At 46.4% G+C, this 23502-nt stretch overlaps 1 pseudogene; it reads right to left on the reverse strand.

Moving 5' to 3' along the window:
- Window positions 1–3166: 3166 nt before the first annotated feature.
- On the reverse strand, window positions 3167–14585 carry LOC120930658 (annotated as a pseudogene).
- Window positions 14586–23502: the final 8917 nt, after the last annotated feature.

Here is a 23502-nt window from a genome sequence, read left to right on the forward strand (position 1 = left end):
ACAGAGAACACAGGCAGTACACACCACGTAGCTTTAGGTGCACACTGCAGAGGACACAGGCAGTACACACCACATAGCTTTAGGTGCACACTGCAGAGGACACGGACAGTACACACACCACGTAGCTTTAGGTGCACACTGCAGAGGACACAGGCAGTACACACCACGTAGCTTTAGGTGCACACTGCAGAGGACACAGGCAGTACACACCACGTACCTTTAGGTGCAAACTACAGAGAACACAGGCAGTACACACCACGTAGCTTTAGGTGCACACTGCAGAGGACACAGGCAGTACACACCACATAGCTTTAGGTGCACACTGCAGAGGACATGGGCAGTACACACACCACATAGCTTTAGGTTCACACTGCAGAGGACACGGGCAGTACACACACCACGTAGCTTTAGGTGCACATTGCAGAGAACACAGGCAGTACACACCATGTAGCTTTAGGTGCACACTGCAGAGGACACAGGCAGTACACCATGTGAGAATACTGCAGCTAGCACAATCACCTGCCTGCCAGTAAATTAGGAAGTGCAGATCTAGCTAAACTATACAGTGTATAAATATATATATATACAACACCTGGGATGCATATATATCCTCTGCACACTGTGACTTTAACTGACTAGCCTGCCTGCCTGTCTGCTCTATCTACCTACTAAAAATGACACTGTCTCTCTCTATCTTCTCTCTTTTAACCACCGCAACACACTACACAAGGCCGACCTGCAGACGGCCTTTTATAGTGTGGGGCGTGTACTAAACCCCCCTGAGCCATAATTGGCCAAAGCCACCCTGGCTTTGGCCAATTATGGCTCTCCGTTTTTTGCAAGCTGTGATTGGCCAAGCATGCGGGTCATGGTGCATGCTTGGCCAATCATCATCCAGCAATGCACTGGGCTGTGAAACGCAACTAGAATTTGGCACGAACGGCCCAAAACGTTTGTAATTCGACGAACGATCGAACATACGATATTCGAGTCGAACACAAGTCTCTATGGGCCAAATCCTCAGCCAGCGGGCGTAACGTAATTTTTCCTATTTAGGTTACACCGCCGCAAAATTTCTACCTAAGTGCCCGATCCACAAAGCACTTACCTAGAAATTTTGAGCGGTGTAACTTAAATCCGGCCGGCGCAAGGCGTTCCTCTTCTCCAGGGGGCGATTCCCATTTAAATGAGGCGCGCTCCCGCGCCGGCCGTACTGCGCATGCTCGTGACGTCATTTTCCCGACGTGCATAGCGCAAAATTACGTTACGTCGGGCTTTGTGGATTGTGACGGGACAATAAAGTTGCGTCGGGTAAAAAAAAAGATACGGCGCCAAAAAAAAATTAAAAATTAAAAAAAAAATGCGTTGCTAGCAAGAAAGGTCTGTTTTTACAAGGTGTAAACAGTTTACACTTTGTAAAAGCAGCCCTAATTTTGCGTTTGCAAACTAAAACTTACAGAGAAAAAACGAAGCTGAAAAGCTTCGTGGATCTCCGTAAGTGCTAATTTGCATACCCGAGGCGGCATTTCGACACGAAATGCCCCCAGTGGCGGATGCGGTACTGCATCCTAAGATCCGTCAGTGTAAGTCCCTTACACATGCCGGATCTTCTGCCTAACTATGGAAAACTGATTCTGTGGATCAGTTCCATAGTTAGGAACAGGGATACGACGGCGTAACAGCAGTTACGCCGTCATATCCCTTTTGAGGATCAGGCCCTATATTTTTCCTGAAAATGGCTTCTAGTGACCCTACGGTGCATCCGGAAAGAAATCACGGCGCTTCACTTTTTCCATATTTTGTGATGTTACAGCCTTATTCCAAAATGCATTAAATTTAATATTTTCCTCAAAATTCTACAAACAATACCCCATAATGACAACATTTGCTTGAAATCGATGTAAATTTATTAAAAATAAAAAAATCCTGATCATCCTTGAGATGTTTCTATAACTTGATTGGAGTCCACCGGTGGTAAATATAGCTGATTGGACATGATTTGGAAAGGCACACACCGTTCTATATAAGGTCCCACAACAGTGCATGTCAGAGCACAAACCAAGGCATGAAGTCCACGGAATTGTTTGTAGACCTCCGAGACAGGATTGTATGGAGGCACAGATCTGGGGAAGGGTACAGAAAAATATCTGCAGCATTGAAGGTCACAATGAGCACAGAGGCCTCCATCATCTGTAAATAAAATAAGTTTGAATCTACCAGGACTCTTCCTAGACAGGGCCGTCCAGCCAAACTGAGCGATCAGGGAAGAAGAGCCTTAGTCAGGGAGGTGACCAAGAACCTGATGGTCACTCTGACAGAGCTCCACCGTTTCTCTGTGGAGAGAGAAGAACATTCCAGAAGAACAACCATCTCTGCAGCACTCCACCAATCAGGCCTGTATGGTAGGGTGGCCAGATGAAAGCCACTCCTCAGGAAAATGCACATGACAGCCCGCCTGAAGTTTACTAAAAGCCAAATGAAGGACCATGAAAAGCAAAATTCTCTGCTCTGATGAAACAAAGATTGTATTCTTTGGCCTGAATGGCAAGTGTCATGTCTGGAGGAAACCAGCACCGCTCATCACCTGGTCAATACCATCCCTACAGTGAAGCATGGAGGTGGCAGCATCATGCTGTGGGGATGTTTTTCAGCAGCAGGAACTGGGAGACTAGTCAGGATCGAGGGAAAGATGAATGTACAGAAATATCCTTAATGAAAACCTGCTCCAGAGCACTCTGGACCTCAGACTGGGGCGAAGGACAACTCTGTGAATGTCCTTGAATGGCCCAGACTTGAACCCGATTGAACATCTCTGAAGAGATCTGAAATGGGCTGTGCTGCGACGCTCCCCATCCAACCTGATGGAGCTTGAGAGGTTCTGCAAAGAAGAATGGGAAAAACTGCCCAAAAATAGGTGTGCCAAGCTTGTAGCATCATATTCAAAAAGACTGGAGGCTGTAATTGGTGCCAAAGGTGCTTCACCAAAGTATTTAGCAAAGTCTGTGAATATTTATGTACCGGTACATGGGATTTTTTTGTTTTTTTATTTTTAATAAATCTGCAAATATTTCAAACAAACTTCTTTCAAGTTGTCATTATGGGGTATTGTTGATAGAATTTTAAGTTAAATAATGAATTTAATCCATTTTGAAATAAGGTTGTAACATCACAAAATGTGGAAAAAGTGAGGCGCTGTAAATATTTTCCAGATGCACTGTATCTTGTATTGACTGTGCCCTTCTATAGAGGAGCCCTTTGCTGCATTGATGAGCTCATCAGCGACACACTTAGCAATTGTCTTAACGTTCCTGAAGGCAGCTTCATGAGCTCCAGTAGACAAGAGCCAACTAGCCTGATTGACTCTACACAGCCTGTCTTCTGACTGTTCTGGCTCTAGCGATATGGGTGGAATCTTCACAGGGCCGCTGTTAATAATGGCAATCACCAACACTTGCAGGGGGTTCTTACCGGTCAGTAGGTGAATGATCTTGAAGGTGTACTTTATAATCCTTACTGTCATCAGCTTCTTGCCATTGTTCCTGCCATGAATAATGAGGGAGTTTTTCAGATGCTACACAATTGGGCACTGGGCCTTACGGAAGCGCTTGGCGGCATAACATCCTCTGCTGTGTGGAAGGTACTTGGCATACTTCTCCTTAAGGGAATGTAATCCTGCAGTGAGATGTCATTAAAATGGACATCATATATCAGTACACTATTTCCCGAACAGTTAAATTTTAGGGGTCTCGGCCCCAACAGGAAAAGATTTGTGTCTGCTGGCCCAGGTTCTAGCTGGTCAGAACACAGAGCGGAAAGAGAAACACACTTTTTTTTGAACAAATACAATTTTATGAGTTTTAATGATGCAAAAAAACACAATATATAACCCATGTTTTGTAAAATATATAAGATGATGTTATGCTGAGTAAATAGATACCTAACATGTCATGCTTTAAAATTGCACATGCTCATGAAATGGCACCAAACTACGGTACTTAAAATACTCCATAGGCAATGCTTTAATATATTTTACAGGTTACCAGTTTAGAGTTACAGAGGAGGTCTAACACTAGAATTATTGCTCTCGCTCTGACATTCACGGTGATGCCTCACATATGTGGTGCGAACACCATTTACATATGCTGGCTCCACCTACTTATGCATTCACTTCTGCATGCGAGCACAAGGGGACGGGGCGCTTTAAACATTTTTCTTTTAATATAATTTTTTTTTTTTTTTTTTTTTTACGCTGTCCCTTTTAATTGTTTTTATTACATTTATTACTATCACAAGAAATGTAAACATCCATTGTGATAGAAATAAGGCATGACAGGTCCCATTTATGGAGAGATTTGGGGTCTGTAAGTCCCCAGATTTCTTCTTTAACCTTGAAAGCATAAGATTTAAAAAAAAAACATTGATTTATGCTTTCTAGGGAAAAAATGGAAGTGTTTACATCTGCCAGTGCCTGAAGTGACATCATGACGTCATTGGTCAGGAGATCACCCGGGCCTTGGCCAGCTCTGTGGTAATCTGGTGCCACTGCAGGATCAGTCTCTTCCTGATTAAAGAGCCTGGAGATGCGTTGGTGGCCAGCGGGAGGGGGGAATCCCCTCCAAGTGCCTGTTAAAGCAATCCAGCAGCTAATTAGCTGCTAGGATAGCTTTCACATTGTAGGGAATTGCTGGCTGGAAAGAAAAAAGATATCTGAATGATGCTCCACAAAGTCCACTCCACAAAGTCCAGAACATCATATGATGTCATGAGAGTGGGAAGTTCTGAAATAAGGCCCTCAGTTTAGTTTAATTTCCTAGCCCTCTTGCTTTCTTCAACCACCTCCCGTTCTGGGACAACATCATATGATGTCAGCCCAGTCTCACCACTCTTGTGTGCCTGCGGGGACATGCAATGTGATTATTGCGGGCATGCTGTGTCCCTGGAACATGGCACAACCCTGATCTCGGTAATGAGCCGATGACATGGCTCTTTAAACACTGAAGTGTCAGTAATCAGCTCTCCTCACCTGACACTGACAAAGTGTGAGGAGAGGAGAGCCGATCAGCGGCATCTCCTCACAGGGGAGACCTCTGTACAGTTAATCAGGGCACTGATCATCAGGGGAATGCTTAACAGTGCCCAGCAATGATGCCAGTCAGTGACTGTAACCGTAGGTGCCCGTGGGACCCAGAGGCTCTTGAAGGATGTGGGGTACTCCTGGTTTAGCTTCACCAATGACTCTAGGGTCATCCTATGTCCACTAGGGGCATAGGATGACTGAGAAAGGATATCTTGAATTACATGAGATGGGACAGTAATGATAATTCACAATGTATTGCAGGATATCTTGAAATGTTACAGGTGGTTAATTCTGAACACAACCAGTCAATAATAGTGTGATTCATTCAATGTGGGGACACATACTGTTAAGATGTTAATTGATGTTAATCACCTCCAGCTACCTGGCTGTAGTGATGAAGCTTGCTGTGATTGCATTCTATTGTCTATTGTGTTAATTAAGTCTGGCTCCTAAGATATTTCATTGTGCTATGCTAATTGACACTGTATTGTGTGACAGTCTATTGATGATAATATGTGATGTGACTTAGCACCATCTAAAGGTCAGATGTCTGACTTATGTTCACTAAAGGAATGTGGATTGTATAGAAGGTGAGAAAAGCTTATCGTGGAGTCACAATGTCTGGGTAAATGATATTAATTAACTCATGTAGATTCGGTGCCAGATAGTCTGACTAAAAATGTGTATTGAGTTCCTTGTGTAATGTTGTGGGTGGAGTTAATTCATTGTTCACTTGGTTACTGACTGTATAAAGAGAGCCTGAGTTTGTCATTAAACTCTATTCTGTTTTGAACCAGAGAACAGAGCTGTGTGTCTCATTTTCTGGGGAATCCATATGGACCATGTTTGCCAGATTGTGGAGTGTCAATAAGCTGTCGTGGGTTGGTGGAATGGAATATCGTAAACGGCGTTAACCCCTGCCCGGTACAATTGGTGGCAGCAGTGGGATGATTCCACAGACTTAAAGGACGGCTGCAAGAGGACACAGGACAATGGAGAGACAATATGAACGGGTGAAGCTCTCTTCCCTCAAGGACTTACTGGAGAGCCGGGGCAGACCGGCCAGCAACCGTAAGAAAAGGGACATTATCACAGAACTTGTCGAAATGGATAGAGCTGAAAGGCCCAGCGTAACAGACAGGACACCCGAGGAGGAAAGTTTTGATTGGGCTGTTAACCACTTCCAGACCTTAGGTGTTTTTCAGATTTGGTGTTTGTAAGACTGAGGCCCCGTACTCACGACCAAACATGTCTGCTGAAACTGGTCCGCAGACCAGTTTCAGCAGACATGTTTGGCCGTGTGTTGGCCCGAGCGGACCATTTTCGGGCCGATCGGACAGGTTTCCAGCAGACAACTGTTTCCTGGACTTGCTTTAAAACAGTCCGCTGGAAACCTGTCCGCCCGGACATGTACGGTCGTCTGTACAGACCTACCGTACATGTCCTGCCGCCCGCCATCCCTCGCATGCGTCGAATGACTTTGACGCATGCGTGGAAGCATTTTAAAGGCGGGCCGCCCACGTCGCCGCGTCATTGTCGCGGCGACACCGTGCCATCGACGCGGCGACACCGCGGACACGCCCCGCGTATTGTTTACGCGCGGACTTCTGTTTGATGGTGTGTATAGCCATCGAACAGAAGTCCCCGGGCAGTCCCCGGCCAGACATGTCCGATGGAAACGGTCTGCAGACCGTTTTCATCGGACATGTCCTGCCGTGAGTACAAGGCCTAAAACATTTTTTTCTGCTAGAAAATTACTTAAAACCCCCAAACATTATATATTTTTTTCTAACACCCTAGAGAATAAAATAGTGGTCATTTCAATACTTTTTGTCACACCGTATTTGCGCAGCGGTCTTACAAGCGCACTTTTTTGGGAAAAAAAATCACTTTTTTGAATAAAAAAATAAGACAACAATAAATTTGGCCCAATTGTTTTATATATTGTGAAAGATAATGTTACGCCGAGTAAAATGATACCCAACATGTCACGCTTAAAAATTGTGCCCGCTCGTGGCATGGCGTCAAACTTTTACCCTTAAAAATCTCGATAGGCGACGTTTAAAAAATTCTATAGGTTGCATTTTTTGTGCTATAGAGTAGCTCTAGGGCTAGAATTATTGCTCTCGCTCTAACGATCGCGGCGATACCTCACTTGTGTGATTTGAACACCGTTTTCATATGCGGGCGCTACTCGCGTATGCGTTTGCTTCTGCGCGCGAGCTCGTCAGGACGGGGCGCTTTAAAACATTTTTTTTTGGTTTTCTTATTTATTTTTATTTATTTTATTACTTTTTACACTGAAAAAAAAAATATTTGATCACTTTTATTCCTATTATAAGGAATGTAAACATCCCTTATAATAGAAAAAAGCATGACAGGTCCTCTTAACTATGAGATCTGGGGTCAAAAAGACCTCAGATCTCATAATTAGACTAAAATGCAAGAAAAAAAAATTGAAACTAATAGTAATTTTTTCAAATGACAAAAAAAAAATGTTTCTTTAAGAGGCTGGGCGGGACTGACGTTTTGACGTCACTTCCGCCCAGCAGAGCTATGGGGATGGGCGAAGGAGATTTTTCCTTCAGTCTAGTCCCCAGTCAGCAGCCGAACGCACCCGATCTCCTCCGCCGCTACCGACGGCTCTGGTAAGCGGCGGAGAGCGGTGGGAGGGGGGGCCCTCTCCCACCACCGATAACGGCGATCTCGCGGTGAATCCGCCACGAAGACCGCCGTTATCGTGTACAGGACCGCGCGCACTAAAGATGGATACCTCAGTTGTGGCAGCAGCTGCTGCCGTTACCGAGATATCCATCTTTAAAAAGAGGACGTACATCGTCGTGCGCAGGTCTGGAAGTGGTTAAACGAGGACTGGCACAGTATGGTCCTAACCCTCCACCGGAGATCATAGAGCTGGTTATAGTGGCTGTGGATGCAACTTGGCTACATCAAAGAGGTGCTGCAGCAGCAGAAGTCACAGCAGCACCAACTGAAGAGAGAGGAGAGGTACAGATACCAGTCGCCATGTAAGAGGAATTCAGAAGGAGGTTACAAGAGATGCGGATACAGCACAGAGGACCAGTATCAGAGGAGGCCCTGCTGGGATGGTCGGATTTGATCCGTTGCCAACTCTGGAAGGAAGCGTCTTGAGCAGCAACACCAGGGGAAGGTCCTCCCCTCCATCCATGTAAGGTACTGGCCGCAGTATGACGTACGAATGCCGTTGTTGGGGGAACAACCGAAGCAGGAGTGGACAGCCGAGTTAAGCAGGCTGATCCAGGCAGAGATGCGGTTGGACGAGAGCTACAGAGCCCTCCGGTGGTATGTAGCCCGAGAGTGCCCGTGGTCAGTGAATGACAGCCCCACGGAAGGCTATGACTATGATGGCCTGGGATTGTTGTATTGGAGGATGTCCAGTGATCCTGACTTTAGGAGTGATTTGGAGTGGTGCTTGGAGGAAATAATGGAGCACAGAGAGCAAAAATTGAATGTCTCGGAAGGGCACTGGGCACAGGAAGATTTGGAGTTTCTGGCCATCCAGGAATGGAAGCTGGAGATCACCTATAGACAGCTGCTAGACTCTGCTCAGCAGCAGATCAAAAAGATTGATACAACCTCACATGTAGTGCGCATGTGGATGTATGAAATTTTTTACATATGCCACGTCCTGAACGAAGTTTATAAAGGAAAATGACTCATGGGCTAGTCATGGACTTTATCGGCATGATAGGTTGGTAAAGATAAGAATCGCCACCAAAAAGGTAACTTTATATATAAAAAATATTTATTACAAAAGAATATATAATTTAAAAGTTTTTTCTCCAAGAATTACACATGATATCTGACAGACACAGCGTTTCACAGTGATTGAAGTGACTTGTTCATAGACAATTATGTATGATTATAGTACAAAAACAACCAATGTAACTACAATTGGAGAGAATAAATAGCGTCCTAATACGGACTAATACTATTAAACCATAAATGAATAGAATAGCTTCTGGAAAAAAGTTTTCAACAACTGGAGATCTTAACACTTGCGCTGAGTTGATCGGAGTCCCGACATGTTTCGCGCTAACCAAAAGCGCTTCCTCAAAGGGCCTTAATGAAGGAGCAGTTAAATACAAGGAAAAATTAGCTCAAGAGTGGCTTGGCATGGTGCTCTTTAAATAGAGAGCTATACAGCAAAAGATGGCAAGGAGTTAGATTTAAACCCCCAACATCATAAAATAGCAAAGGAAGACGGTAAAACAAGTGCTTCAAAAGATTTATTTTACAAATGAGGGTTAAGGTCTGGAGGTAACAGAGCTATGTTAAGCCAAGAAGCAGTCCTAGTGCTAGAACAGCAATGGTAAATACCCAGAGAACTCCAGGAGACCAAAGTCGGGGACCACCCAAAACGGCCAGTCGCAATAAAGTATGCTGACAACAGGTGCCGATGGTTAGTGTACCACCCCGGAGGCTAGAAGCCTCCGGGGTGGTACACTAACCATCGGCACCTAGAAGCCTCCGGGGTGGTACACTAACCATCGGCACCTGTTGTCAGCATACTTTATTGCGACTGGCCGTTTTGGGTGGTCCCCGACTTTGGTCTCCTGGAGTTCTCTGGGTATTTACCATTGCTGTTCTAGCACTAGGACTGCTTCTTGGCTTAACATAGCTCTGTTACCTCCAGACCTTAACCCTCATTTGTAAAATAAATCTTTTGAAGCACTTGTTTTACCGTCTTCCTTTGCTATTTTATGATGTTGGGGGTTTAAATCTAACTCCTTGCCATCTTTTGCTGTATAGCTCTCTATTTAAAGAGCACCATGCCAAGCCACTCTTGAGCTAATTTTTCCTTGTATTTAACTGCTCCTTCATTAAGGCCCTTTGAGGAAGCGCTTTTGGTTAGCGCGAAACATGTCGGGACTCCGATCAACTCAGCGCAAGTGTTAAGATCTCCAGTTGTTGAAAACTTTTTTCCAGAAGCTATTCTATTCATTTATGGTTTAATAGTATTAGTCCGTATTAGGACGCTATTTATTCTCTCCAATTGTAGTTACATTGGTTGTTTTTGTACTATAATCATACATAATTGTCTATGAACAAGTCACTTCAATCACTGTGAAACGCTGTGTCTGTCAGATATCATGTGTAATTCTTGGAGAAAAAACTTTTAAATTATATATTCTTTTGTAATAAATATTTTTTATATATAAAGTTACCTTTTTGGTGGCGATTCTTATCTTTACCAACCTATCATGCCGATAAAGTCCATGACTAGCCCATGAGTCATTTTCCTTTATAAACTGCTCAGCAGCAGGGTGGGGCTCCCGTTGCCTGGGACTATGAGGAAATTTCAGATGACAACTCTGAAATTCTGGCTGATGAATCGACAGTGGAAAATATGGAGATTGCCATCCCTAAAGCCAAAGCGGATGATGTGGAGTTCCAGGGAGGTAAAGCTTTTACTCCCAGCTGAATCACTGGCAGCAGGGCAGGATGCTACTGGCCGCTGCACACAACTGCAGCTTGATCTGATATCGGGGGATGGGACTGTGGTCTCCACTCACAGCAACCCAGCAGAAGAGCTGGCAACAGAGCAGAGTGCCACGGGCCTCTGCTCTCAACTAATAGAAGAGGGGGTTCCTGTGGTAGTGGATGGGACTTCAGTCTTCACTGACACACTCCCTCAGTAAAGACCTCCCCTCAATTTAGACCCCTCCATCAGTGCAGACCCCCATCAGTACAGACACCCCCACCCAAGTGCAGACCCCCCATCAGTGCAGACACCCCCACCCAAATATACACACCCATCAGTACAGACACCCCCCTAGCGGTGCAGACCCCCCTCAATACAGACACCCCCTAGTGCAGACCTCCCAGCATTACAGACCCCCCTCAGTGCAGACCCCCCAGCATTACATATCCCCTCTCAATACAGACACACCCAGTGCAGACCCCCAGAATTACAGACTCCCCTTCAGTACAGACCCCCCTCAGTGCAGACCCCCCTTACATACCTCAGAACAGCGCTGACAGATACACACACTGTGTGTCCCTTGAGCGCAGGCTCCTCCTCATCTTTGGATGTAAACAGAGAGGAGGAGACAGCTTTGGTCCGTGCCGCTTAGGTACACAGCGGGCGGTGTTAGAGGTGCTGCTACCCACGGGTGTCACCCCTCTGGCAGGTGTCACCGGGTGTGGCCCGCACTCGCCTAGCAACGCCTCTGAGTAAAATAAACAAATTTTATTCACAAACAATAAAACACATGATCCATAAGTTTTCAATCACATTGAGTACTTTTTAAAATAAAATTATCAACAGTATATTCTACTGATATACAATAGGAGTACAGAACGGAAAAAAATGTTTTGTTTTGGATAGATTTGTAATGTTACTAATTTTGTTTCGTTATGGAATTTGTTTAGTTTGGCTTTGGAATTTGTTTAGTTTTGTTTCACTTTTGTTAAATTTCATTCAGTTTTCATAATCATTAGAATTTGAAACTGTCGAAAAATAATCGACCTATTTGAATTCTGTGTTAAGAAATAGCTGGTTGTTAAGCAGTACAAACAATAATTATTTTTGACAAGCTAAGCTTAGTTAAAAATCTCCTTTCTTGTGGTAAATTCTAATAGTCTACTAGCCATCTTCAATCAATAAAACTTCCTGGATTCCAAGCATGCTTTGCAGCTTCTCCTCTACTGTTTACTTTCAGTTACTAAAGACTACATATCCCATAGTACCTTGCTATCTGAAAGCAGATAGGATGAAGGGAAACATCCTGTAAAATAGGTGTGGAGCACTAATGTTTGTATTTGCTTTTTTGTAGCAGTGCCTTAGTCAAAGTGCCGTGTACAAGTGCCAAACACTTGTCAACGGTGTGGCACGGGCCGTCCCAAGAAATGAACTACATTTATACATGAGTATGAAATGTGTATGTAAATAATGTAACATTTTAAAGTCTAGGAATCACTAGTGAAAAGAAGTGCCTCAAAAGTCCTTGTGTGCCTTCATTTGGCAGTTTCAGTATATTTGGTTTTGTGGGGCTTCAGAAATTACTTTGACAGGCCAACAGATATATATTTATTGTATTTCAGTTATGTCCTAATAATCTGAACAATATTGAAGTTTGTGAAGATCCTCACACATTCCCTATACCCAGTGTATAGACACTAATTTGTCACCCATTAGTGATTCCTGTACTGACTCCGCCTCCTGAAACTCCACCTCCCAGCTTTTCTGTATTTCAGAAGGCAGGCTCTGTGAAATGGGTGACACGGGGTATAGGGAATGTTTGAGGATATTCACAAACTTCAATATTGTTCAGATTATTAGGCATAGACAGGACATAACTGAAATACAATAAATCTGTTGGCCTGTCAAAGGAATTTGTGAAGCCCCACCCCACAAAACCAAATATACTGTAACTGCCAAAAGAAGACACACAAGGACTTTTGGAGGCACTTCTTTTCACTAGTGATTCCAAGACTTTAGCATGTTACATTATTTACATACACATTTCATAGAGACATCCTCATGTATAAATGTAGTTCATTTCTTGGGAGTGTTTGGCACTTGTACACGGCACTTTGACTAAGGCACTGCTACAAAATGTAAGTACAGACATTAGTGTTCCACACCTATTTTACAGGACGTGTCCCTTCATCTGCTTACAGATAGCAAGGTACTATGGGATATGTAGTCTTTAGTAATTGAAGGTAAACAGCAGAGGAGAAGCCGCAAAGCATGCTGGGAATCCATGAAGTTTGATTGATTAATTGAAGATGGCTAGAAGACTATTATAATTTACCACGAGAAAGGAGATTTTCAACTAAGCTTAGCTTGTCAAAAATAACTATTGTTTACATTGCTATTACAATAGTGATAATATAAAATGACAGTGTATGCTGTGACCATAGATTTCTAATTATATAAATTATTGCTGAATAAACAGGCCCATGGTGTAATTTAAAAGAAAAATGCACTGTCCATAAGGTACAAGAGCTGAAATGGTTTTATTTCGTGCAAACTATTATCCTGTAAGATACCAAGATAAAATAAAATCTGATAATAGTGAGATTTCATAAATCACATGAAAGTAGCTTCTAATCCTTATCTTGCTATACCAAAAATATGTTTTCTGTTGCCTCGTGCTAAATAACTCTTTGTGTTTGAATATCTTTGCAAAACCATTTTGCTCTTACATTTCGTTTCTTGCTAATCACAATGCTTTTGTCCACATGTCCACAGACCAAACTACCATGCCACTAGTTACCACCTTGTAGACATATAACAGAGGAAACTGCAAATAAATATAAAATTATTAAAAAATTCCTCAGCTGTGACTTGTTTTTTTTTACAATAAAATAGGGCTGTGGAAATTAACTATTAATTCCTCAATTAATTTTTTTGATTGTTCAAAATTCTTTTGATCGGTACTCACCTCTCTGCCGGCTTCTGGGTTTTCAGGGAGTTCGGTCGGAGATCCGGTGACGTCACGGACACCGGCGGGGCTTGCCGTGTCCATCTGAAGGGCTCCTTTGCTGTGCCCTCATATCTGCATGCCGGCGGGACCTTACTATCTGCCACACGCAAGGGCTGTTACACTTCCATCTATCACTTCCCTCTATCAACCTGGGATTCTACAGCCATCCACTGGGAGTTGTGATAGTTCCCTTCATGGGACATCTACATGCTGATGGACTGATGTTAACCCCTCCTCATCTGGATTCAGCAGTGGTATCGTTCTACACATTTTTATACCAGTATCATACTTAGCTACATGTTTTTATGACTGCTTTTGCTACCGTTTGGTATTACTCGCACCATTTTTACAGTTTATGTAGCTACATCGATTTTATCTCCAGTGCAATATTTATTGTGTTACCTACTTGAAGATTATAAAAGTTTTAATGCAATTACCATCGAGCGCTGCCTTTGTGTGTTTTTGTATCCTGCTATCCATTTTTCCAGTGCTTGGCAGCTGCACTGGGAATCAGCCTGCAAGGAGATCAGCTAAAAGTAGTTGGCTCTATATGTGCATTATAATTAATAAAATTAGTCGATTAAAAAAAATAATAATCAAACACAAACATTTTAATTAGTAACAGCCCTACAATAAAATAAAATACCCTCAGGGGTGGAAGCAACGAGTGGGGGTTATTTACTAAAGGCAAATTCACAGTGTACTACAAGTGCACTGCAAGAGCAGTTGCTGTAGATCTGAGGGGGAAATGCAAAGAAAAGAAAAAACATTTGTACTTGCACATGATTGGATGATAAAATCAGCAGAGATTCCCCTCATTTCATATCTTCCCCTTAGATCTACATCAACTGAACTTCCAAGTGCACTTTAGTAAATCAACCTCATAATTTAATTAAAGCGGAGGTCCACCAAATTATTTTTTACAAATACTGCAGCTGCTGACTTTTAAAATAAGGACACTTACCTGTCCAGCGCGCCCACGATGTTGGCAGCCGAGGCCGGCCCGTCCCTCGGTCCTCGGATGCTGCCGCCATCTTCGGTAAGGGAATCAGGAAGTGAATGGTCCCTGCTGTCTTCAGTGTTTTCCAAAAAGACAGCGGGGGGGGGGGGGCTGCTGGACGTGGCGCACACTCCAGCAAATAATGCGGAGGTCTAAGTGATGAAATCAGAGAATCGTACATGAGCAAGAGTAAGAAGCAAAGCTACCCGCCAGGGATAAGGGGGTTAGGGCCAGTCAGGAGCCCCCTAAGATTGCAAAGGATTAGGTTATTGGGGAGTCAAATGGCTTAGACAGGGCAGGCAATGTAAGTTTGCCTAAAGAGTTGGTGAGGTCTCGTTTCAGATACCAGTCAGTGTATCGGAAAGGGCGCATAGCAGAGGAAAGTTCCTCATGAATAAATGTAAACTCCATATATTTTAGCCATCTGGCAAAGAAGCGATGCGTAGAACGAAAGTTCAACACAATGGTATCTAGTCTCTCTAGTTTAAAAAGTGATAATAGTCCCCATTTTACAGCTGGATGGCAAGGTGGTGAGGTCTTGATCCGGGTGCACATGATCATCTTAAAAGTAGTGTATTTAGGTTTCGTGCTGCCCTAGACCTGACTAAACTCGTGCACCCCCTAATTTAAAAATATGACAAACCCCTTCCTGTCAAGGCCACACCCCTTTCTGTTTAAGACCCACCCTGAAATTATTGAGTGGGGACACTAGTTCTTAGAGCCTGGAGGAGGGGGCAATGGATTCCCTTAATTTGCATAGATTTCCTCTCACTTCCTGTTTGGGAAATCTCTGCAATGGGACAGGGTTGTAAAAAATAAACTGACAGGGGCTATAACCCCCCTTACTATATCCAAAATGAAAAAAGAAACTGTTGCCTATAGTTCTACTTTAAGCACAAATGTATGATAATTTTATGGAGAGGACTAAGAAGCTATAACCATGCCAATGGTGCAGCAGAAAACATATAGCACAGTGAGTAAGGTTTGTGGTCCAGGCTGATAGGACAGTCAAAATTTGAAGCAGCTTGCATTACACTAACAGTGTAGCACAAGCCAGGGGGGGACTCTTTCTGTGCTGCCCCCCCCTGCAAAGTGCTGCCCTAGGCCTGGGCCTTGCTGGCCTAGGCCATGATACACTATTGCATTTTACGAGCTACCAGTAGGCATTTATAGGTCCATTGTGTAAGAATAGTTGATGCTGTTAATGAAGTTGTGGAAGCTGGTACTTCACATCCCAATAGGCACAGTAAAGGTTTCTTGGGCAGCCGGGTCCTGTTGACTTTAAAAATGTCGGCAAGCACAGAGTCCCAGTAAATGGATATAGCTGGCCAGTCCCATAAGCAGTGTTTAGGACGAGGTAGTGAACACTAAGGGCATTGTGATTTTGTGGAGTCCGTCATGCTGGTGCGTTTTATTGAGACAAAAAAAACAGGGTTACAGTGTCACATGTATACAAAAGCACACAGCACAATACAAATATCAGGGGGAACTTGTAGGACCTATAGCAGATCCGAGTCCCTAGCCACTACACAATGTCAGGGTAAAAAACAGGATATCTAAACCCCCACTTGTACCATAGGAAGCATACCGGAGTCTATATCAATGCCCAACCCCCTCCGAGGATCATACAGGAAAGGGGGAGTAATAGACCAAAGTACCCAGAGAGGGGGGGGGCTGGGGGGAAGGGTGGGGGGGGAGAAGGCAATAAGGAGCAGCTTTTATTATACAGGAATAGTTCAGCAGCCAAACCAGAAAGCACATCTAACCCCTGGCATCAATCCACCCAGACCACACCTTATCAAATTTTGCCGGGCACTGTCTGCTCTCATACGTGATCCTGTACAGCGGGAGTACTTTATTGATAGACAGGGTCCAGGAGTCCACCGTAGGCGGATCTGCCGCCTTCCACTTAAGGAGGATTTCCCTCCTGGCATAGAAGAGGGAGAAAGTAAGAAACAACTTGGAGTACCTGTCCCCCTGATTCTCCTCCAAATAGCTCAGGAGGAGAACCAGGGGCTCCAACGGGACCTGCATCTGAGACACCGCGCCCAAGACCTCCGCCACCCGGCCCCAGTAGGGCTGAATCCTGGGGCAGGACCATACCATGTGCCAAAACGAGCCCTCCTGGACCCTACAGCGCGGGCAGAGGGGGTCCCGCTGGGGGAAAATACGAGCCAACCTTTGAGGGGTATAGTAGGCCCTATGTAGGAATTTAATTTGGATAAACCTGTCTCTAGCTGCTATAAGTGACGGGATGAACACGGAGACACATTCCTCCCACTTTTCGTCATCCAAGTCAGGTATATCAGCCTTCCATTTTTCAAGTGTGTGGGTCGACCCAGAGTCATACGCTACCGTCAGATAAAGATAAAGGGTAGACAGCGGACGCCCCATAGTACGTGAAGTCAAGAGTCGCTCGACCGAGTCTGATTGGAGTGTGAGTCTGTCCGGGAATTGGGCCCCATATGCGTGTCTAAGCTGCCAGTACCGGAACGTCCACTGCGGCGGGACCGAGTACCGGTTTCTCAGCTCCTGAAAAGTCATGAGAGTGCCGTCGGAAACAATATGTTTAAGGGTTGTTATCCCCTTACCAGCCCACACCGAGGGGTCAGGAAGAGAGTGGAAGTGGGGCAGGAGGGGATTACCCCAGAGAGGCATATGAGGGGAGACATGGGAGGGTTTTGCGTATATTTCCCTAGCATCCTTCCAGGCCCTGATGGTAGTTTTCATGGGAACCGTGACCGACGGGGCCGCCCGGCAACCCCAGAATGCTAGGTTGCTCAGAGCGGCGTACGAGCCCAGAATAGCAGCCTCCAACGTAACCGCCGGGTTCTGCTTGGGCTGGGCAAACCACCACCGGACAGTAACCAAAACGGCCGCCCAGTAATACAGCTGAAAGTTTGGAAGCGACAGGCCACCGCCCGAGAGGGGTAGGTACAACGTTTTTTTAGCTATCCTAGGGGTCTTACCCGCCCAAACAAAAGCCCCCAGCTGACTCTCCAGCTTCTTGAAAAATTCCCTCGAAAGGTGGACCGGGGTATTCCGAAAAAAGTACAAAAATTTGGGCAGGAGTACCATCTTCAGGAGGTTAATCCTACCCACCGGTGTCAAAGGGAGCGAGCGCCACGCCGCAAGTTTAGCGGTGACCTGTCTCATCAGAGGTTGAAGGTTTCGCGCCACAAATTCGTCCAACACCGCAGTGACCCTGACCCCCAGGTATTTAATTTCCCCTACCCATTTAAGCTGTGACCGAGAGTTGGAGCTAGTAGGGGAGGGATGGAGTGAGAAGAGTTCCGATTTGTCCCAGTTGATGCGGACTCCAGAGAAGCCCGCAAAACGGTCAAATTGGGCCAGTGCCTTGTCAAGGGATCTGGACGAGTCGGCTAAGTACAGCAAGGCGTCATCATAGAGGGAGATTTTTTTCGTGTAAAGGACCAACCCGTACCCCCCGTATCTCTCCGTCTGCCCTGATAAGAGCCGTAAGGGGCTCTATGGCCAGCGCGAACAGACCCGGGGAGAGGGGACAGCCCTGCCTCATGCCGCGCTGCAACGGGAATGGATCCGACAGACACGTATTTGTAGAGACCCTGGCCCTGGGGGCGTCGTAGAGAAGCCTGACCCAGGTAATAAACTGGGGACCAAATCCAAATTTGGCAAGGACCGCCCACAGGTACCTCCACTCAACAGAGTCAAAGGCCTTCTCGGCGTCAAGAGAGGCCACCAGAGTTTGACCCGCGTCGTCAGCTCTAGCAATATGGGTATAGAGTCTCCTAAGATTAATGTCAGTACCCCTACCCGGCATAAAACCTGTTTGATCGGGGTGCACCAAGGCCGTGATGACCGTGTTCAACCTAATAGCCAGGACTTTAGCTAGCAGTTTAGCATCAACGTTCAGTAATGAAATGGGCCTATAGGAGGGGCAAAGGGAGGGGTCCTTGCCTGGCTTTGGAATAACTACAATTACCGCTTCACCCATGGAGGTGGGAAGAGAGTGCTGGCGGTCAGCAGCCACCAGCACCTCCCGGAGCCTAGCAGCTAACACGTCAGGGTACTGTTTGTAAAGTTCTACTGGGAGACCGTCGGGTACGGGGGTCTTGCCCGGCTGCATGGCCTTAAGTGCCTTAAGTATTTCGTCCAGGGAGTTCTGTACTTATCAGTCAGGACAGGGACGTCAACCTCGCCCAAGTAGAGGGCCAATTTGTCATCCCCAAAGGTCACCTGTGATGTGTAGAGACACTGGTAGTACATGGCAAAGGTTCGGGTGATCTCCTCTGGGGTGTACAGAAGACCCCCGTCTGGACCAGCAATTTGGGGGACGGCCATGCCCCCCGAGTGCTCCCTAGAGAGCCACGCGAGGAGTCTGCCCGACCTCTCCCCCTGTTCAAATATACGGTGGGATTGAGCCAGCAACTTTTTCTGAGTCAGGGAAGTACGGAGTGACATAACCTCTCTAGTGAGGGACTGCAGTGTGATATAGTGTTGGGGGTCACGGGAGCGGACATACAACGCCTCCTGCGCTGTGGCAGCATCCTCAGCCGCAACCAGCGCAGAACGCCTCTCCTTCCTAACTCGAGCTATAATGGTCTGATACTGGCCCCTGGTGAAGGCTTTGAAGGTATCCCAGACAACAGCCGGGGAGGCCGTGCCTGGATTAGTAGCCCAAAAGTTGTCTAGCACCCCCGTGAACTGAGACTCGAAATCCTGGTCCGAGATCCAGAACCGTGACAGCCGCCACAGTCCGGCCCGGGTCCCGGTGTCACCCAGACTCAGCCACAGAGGGGCATGGTCCGAAATACCCCTGGGGAGTATCTTAACCTCCCTGACCCTAGAGAGGACCGACTGTCCCGCAAAGACCAGGTCTATGCGGGAGAAGGAGGCGTATGAGGCAGAGTGACAGGTGTAGGCCCGCTCCTGAGGGTGTTTCCACCTCCAGACATCAGTCAAGCCATAGGCCTCGGCCCAGGAAGCCAGTGCCGGGGAAGAGGGACCCACACCCGCCATCCTGTCCACACCCGGGTCAGGGGCCATGTTAAAGTCACCCAGCACTACCATGTGATCCGAAGCAAAGTCAGCTAAAATAGCAGTTATTTTGTTTAACAGTACCAAGGAGGCTGGGGGGGGCAGGTAGAGACCCACGATAGACCAAGTCTGGGACAGGATTCTAGCATTGATAACCACATATCTACCGTCTGGGTCCAGCGCCAGGTCCAGGAGCTTGAAAGGCAGGGATTTATTGACTAAAATGCTCACCCCTCTAGCAAAGGTGGAGTATGTAGAGTGATAGTGGGCGGCCACCCAGGGCTTTTTAAGAGCTAGAGTTCTACTACCCACCAAGTGGGTTTCCTGAAGTATACAAATGTGAGGGTTATGGGACCTGATAAATTGGAACACCAGTGACCTCTTAACCGGAGAATTGAGGCCCCTGGTGTTCCAGGACATAATGTTAAGTGCCGCCATGACAAAGACCTGGAGGGTAGTGGACCGGATCATAGAAGTAAAGCTCCAGGGAAACTGGCGCCAGGGCCCGAGGCGGGTCCCGCAGCATAAGATTAGGCATTGTACAGTACCGTGCATACCCAATAAAACATCTGAACACAAACTCAAAGAAAAACAAAAAACAAAATGAGAAAAAGGAGAAAAAAGCACATAGTATAACCAGCCCAGATCGGGCAACAAATCCCCCCCCCCCACCCTGCTCAGTCCCCCAAAACTGGGAAGAGCTTCCATTCCCCAGTCCCACATCAGCACGCTGGCTGCAAAAGGGGGTAGATGTGCAAGAGGCGAGCCGGGGCCCACCGGTGATCCGTGGGGTGTCCGCTTGAGCACGACGCCTCTCCGCTCCTGGCCTCTCCAAATGGATTTAACAAGCGGGTGGGGCAGCATATCAGAAAGGATCCCAAGTCAAAGATCAATGTGCCGTCCTTGCCCCCCTGCTAGGGTACTGACCTCCAACAGTCATGCCACACCTCAAAGAAACAAAGGGGGGAAAAATAAAACAGGCGGAGGGTGTAGACTGCACGTTGTATGAAGAAGGCTTTACTTAGTGTTCTCCTGAGGTACTCAGGGGCTCAAAACTTGTGTTGCAACGTCAGATATAAACAATGGCTCTTCGGTATGGCCCCTTCCACCAACAAACCCCTGAGGGGGATGCAGGGACCCCCCGAGAATCTCACGGTAGGGCCCCCCACAGGCCTTCCAAGGCCAGGGTAATGACCGGGGGAGGGGGGCCTCGGAGGGAGAGACATCCAACAGAAAAGGGGGGGCAACGAGCCACCAACATGAGGGTCAGAGTCCTCACCCGAGATGTAGGGTTCAGTACATCAAATAAGACGGGGGGAACACAAGGGAGTTACTCACGGATGCTTGCTCAGCGATGCGGAGGTAGGGTGTCAAGCCAGTCGGAGGCCTCTCTCGGGGTGTTAAAGAACCGGAGGGATTCGCCATCTTGGACCCTGAGCCTGGCCGGGAAAAGGACGCTGTACTTGATGTTTCGGGCCCTCAGGGCTCCCTTGACCTGGTCGAAAGACTTGCATTGCCGTTGGGTCTCAACGGAGTAGTCAGGGAAAATCATCAGCTTGGAATTTTGAAAACGGATTTCCCCTTGCTGCCTGGCCGCCCGGAGGACCTCATCTCTATCCCTGAAATTCAGCAGCCGCAGGATGAATGTCCTCGGGGGAGCTCCCGGAGGTCCCGGCTTAGGGGGGACCCTGTGTGCTCTCTCTGCGGTGTAGTGGGGAGAGAAGCTCGCATCAGGGAGAACGGAGCGCAGTAAGTCCTCCACGTAGGCCGTCCTCCGGGAGGCCGATGATGCGGAGGTTGTTCCTTCGGTTTCTATTTTCGGCGTCTTCCGCCCTAAATTCCAAGGCCTTCACCTTAGTGTAGAGTGTGCGGAGGGAAGCCGAGTGTTCCATGGAGTCGTCCTCGAGCAGCCCGATGCGCTGCTCCGTCTCCGTGACTCGGGAGCGGAGCTTGTCCATGTCCTGACGGATGAGCCCCACATCGAGCTGCACCTCCTCTATCTTGGCCGTCAGGGTGGACTGGCAGGTCGCTATGGCGGCCATCACCTCCAGAAGCCAGGATGGTCTGGGGTCCGTGGGATCTGCAGGCGGGTGAGACGCCATGCGGGAGGAGCGCGTGGCGCGCGGCTCCACGTGGTAGGCCGGAGAAGGCTGAGACACCTCCATCTGCAGAGGGAAACGAAGCCTCTTTCCCTTACCGGACTGCGCCCGGGGAGTCCCTCGCCTCATCCAGGTGGTAACGGGCGGAAAGGTTTAAGGCTGCAGACCACGGGAACGGATCTAAAGGGAGAAGCCAGCGGAGCACACGGAGGATGCGACCGTTCACGTCGCCATCTTGGACACGCCCCCCCTATGAATGATTTTAAACTGCATTTCCTGCCAAGTCTCTGGCACCGTAAGTTTATTAATGTAGCGGTAGCCGTTTAGAATCTTTTCTGGAAGTTCAGTGTCATTGAAGACCACTTATGGAATGGGGCAAGATGGTATTTGTCTGACTGATGTGTAATAAGTTGAGAGTAGAAGCTGGAGATAGAGTAATCATCTCTCTGGAGCACTACATCAATAAAACATGTTTGAAGAGGATCAACCTGAGAGCTGTAACAGTTTTTTAGGTAACTGATTAATTATTGGTAGTAGAAGAGGTGTGATGATGGCAAGGAGTATTTACCTGAGAGGATCTGAAAAGTCTTGAATCTAGCAGGGTTGCCATGATAAAGAAAAGGTATGTTGGTGAAGTCATGAATGTGCCAGACGTCAAAGACCTTGTGAATAGTGGATGAGAGGAACATAGGGTTGCCCTGGATGGTTAGATGACAACATATACTGAGGGTAGCCCCAGCAATCTCCACACTTCCCTCCAAGTGATATCTGTATCTCTAATGAGAACATTAGATCTGAGATGAATAGGGTTGAACGAACCCGACCTGTAAACAATTTACTGTAAGTTCGGGTTCAGTGTTCGGCAATGTAATGGCGTGCTGCAGGGCAGCCAATCAACATTTGTTTAACTCGTGTGACCTAGAAACCATCACAGCCATGCCTACTAATGGCATGGCTTTGATTGGCCAGTGCAGCATGTGACCCAGCCTCTATATTAGCTAGAGGCACATAGCACAGCACATCATTCTGCTTTAGATAGGGTAGGGAAAGGCTGGCGCTGCTGCTGCTCTGAGGGAGAGAATTAGATAGGAGTCAGACTCAGTCCTGCTTCAGAAATCAAATTACTCAGCGATCTACATAGCACAGCAAGTTTTAGATACTTTAGGGAAAGGTTCCTGGTGTTGGTTTTAGGGAGAGAAATATATAGGAGTCAGTCCTGCTTCAGAAATCAAATTACACCAGCACTGCATATGTTACTGTGAGATACACCCTTTAGATACTTTTCTTCTATTGTGCTATTCAAAAAACATCCATTTATGATGGAGGACAAATTTGGAGGAAAGCTTGCCATAATTTCCCTGTTATATGTCTGCAAGGTGGCATCTGGTATTATGTAGGGATGAGATGAACATAACTGTGTTTGGTTCATATGATGTTCAGCAAACATATCACTATATCAACATATCAACTTTATTGAGGTCAATAAGAGCCAAATCTGTAAAAATCACTTATCCCTATTTTCAAGGCTAAAAGGCAAGGTATGGGAAAAAAATGGACAAAGGGACTCCATGGCACTTTTTACATTTTAAACCATAAGGTCCCACCCTAAATCAATACCAGAACCTCCAGACCTTGTATGGATTTTAGGGGGGCCCCAAGCGACACTGCCTAACACTTGTTTTTATACAGATTCAAAGTGCCTTCAACGTGTTTAGCAAGTGGTGGTTGAGTGGTGGTTTTAACATGTTTTACTCGTTGCTTAATCAGTAAACCACAAAATTCCAAAGAACACTGCACAGCAAAGAACATCTGTATTACCAACATTTTTGTGTT

This window comes from Rana temporaria, chromosome 3 (assembly GCF_905171775.1).
Source record: "Rana temporaria chromosome 3, aRanTem1.1, whole genome shotgun sequence".
NCBI lineage: Eukaryota > Metazoa > Chordata > Amphibia > Anura > Ranidae > Rana > Rana temporaria.